Genomic DNA, 2,399 nt, shown 5'->3' with positions numbered 1-2,399 from the left:
AGACCCATTGCCATCAGCTATTCACCGAAGTGAATTGAAACTCAGTAGCGGTGATGCTCCTGTGACATAAATTCCAGATCTTGTGCGTGTGTTTTTTTTTTTTTTTTGGTTAATTATATGACATGAACTGAAAGAAAATGTTGAGTAAATACTTTTTGGATTTTGTTTTTGAGTGTCTCCCTCTAGCACATAGTCACTTGTTACCAAAATGCAAAAATGGTTGTTGCTCTTGGTACAAAAAGAGAGGACTTGAGGATAGGAATGGGGAGAGATTGGATAACATTATAACTGCCCAATGATAATGGGGGAAATTTGCCATTATTGGGTGGAAGTTTGAAGTTATGTGTGTTAGAATTTCCAAGACAATTCAATTAGCGGAGGATTTTATTTTATCTATACTACTATTTAAGGTGATTCCTTTGCTTTGAATCCTCATTTTTTTTTTTACACTCTTATGTTTAAGTAGAAATAAAACTAAAGGACAATTCAATAAAAATACAACTCTTACTCCCACTAAAACATTCCCTAAAAATAGGTCACTTTCCTGTTGATTTTCAAATTATTTTATCCATTTACTAGCTTTATCATAATTTCCCTTTTTTTTTAAATTTCTTTGGATAAGTTTGTTTTAAAGACATGAATTAGTAGAAAAGTGTCCTATTTTATTGACATTTTAAGTAAAGTTTGAGATATATTTTTGCTGGGTTGTCCTCAAGTTTTTTCCCCGTTAAACGTAAGGTTTAGGGGTATTTCGGAATCATTTAAAAGTCCAATCCAAATAAGGGAATCCTCTTATAAATAATATAAATAAATTATATTCTCAAAATAAAAATTATATATATAAAATAAAAATACAAGTTTTTTTTTTTTTTTTGGCTACAAAATAAGACCACTAAGCCCAACTTTTTCACTTTTTTTCCCTTTTATCAAGACTTAAACGATTCTCTCTCTCTCTCACTTTTCTTTTTTTTTCTTTTTTTTTTTCCAGTTTCCTCTCTTCATATTTAGTCATTTTTTAAAAGTAGGCCCATGACACTCCTAGTTGTATTAGTAGTTCTAAATGAATGAAAAATTATGACACTAAAAAAAAAAAAAAAAAAAGAAGGTCTCATTGCTCGTGTGAAGCATGTGTAATGAGGCTATTTTGTTTTTAAAAAGATGATAATTGATTGTAGTTTAACCTATCCAATTGTCAACTGTTTTAAGTGGAGACTAAAAGTCTAAAACAGGGGTTTCTTTGTATTTTTTGTATTTTTTTATGTAACTAGTTTAAAACTCATGCATTGTATGGTTTTAAGTATAAACTCATAAAACGTATAATTTTATTTTAAAAATAGCTAAATGAATTATTATTTTATAATTGAAAGTAAAAATCATGCTATATGTGTGTGTATATTTTTCAGTCAAAATGCCCCAATAAAGACATAAGTTGGTGTATCATCAACTCAATGAACATACATTAGTCTAAAAATAAAAATATATCTAATGCTATTAAATGACTAAGTATGGCCCTGCAAGATACAGGAAATGTAAATCAGACATTGTCATACCCAAGGACCGCAACCCAAGCAAAGTGTAGGAAAGATAGATGAAACATGCCTACATCCAAGGAGTATGGCCTAATAAGATACATGAAATATAAAACAGACATATGCCATACCCTAAGAATGCAGCCTAAAGCTGGATACAAGGATGAGAACCCTAAAACAAGGCTTTATATAAAGGCTAAGAGAGAGAGAGAGAGAGAGAGAGAGAGATAAACCACATGGTGAGGCTAAACCTCATAATCTATTGAACATTGACCTTTTTGGGCTTGCGTCTTCTTACTTGCATCCTTGCCCTTTTTGCTCATGCCTAGGAAGTCACGCCTTTGCTTCAAGTGTGTACATGCAATGACAAAGGAAACAAGCTAGTAGACAAGCAAAGAAACAACTAGAAAGAAGGCATGCAAAAGGGCAAACTAACAAAGAGAGCCAACTGGGGGCGAACAAGCATGTTAAGCACACAAAGGGGTGAACAAACATGTTATCAAACAAAATGGGGTGTCCTAGAAGGACAAATGTAGGTTTGGAGGGTGTCTATTAGGGGTGAGCAGAAAGTCACCGGCACCGATCCAACCGACTGGCGCCGATCGTCCCGCACCGCCATTGCAACCGACCGACAAAGCCGAAGCCGGCGATTGGAGCGCGAAGGGAATCCCGATGCCGGTGCGGTGCGGTCACCAGAGCTAGAAATCCGAAACCGATACATGCCGAACCGAACTGATACCTGCATGTATATCGTTCTCCACTTCTCGGCTTCTCCAGTTCTTCTGAACTGAGTCTAGTTCTAATAAAGATAATGATGCTATATGAATCTATAATTCTTATTTCTTAATATATGACTTAATGAAACGGAAC

The sequence above is a fragment of the Quercus lobata genome, chromosome 10 (assembly GCF_001633185.2).
Source record: "Quercus lobata isolate SW786 chromosome 10, ValleyOak3.0 Primary Assembly, whole genome shotgun sequence".
Classification (NCBI taxonomy): Eukaryota; Viridiplantae; Streptophyta; class Magnoliopsida; order Fagales; family Fagaceae; genus Quercus; species Quercus lobata.
The sequence above is the reverse complement of the archived record's forward strand: the minus strand, read 5'-3'. Positions refer to the sequence as shown.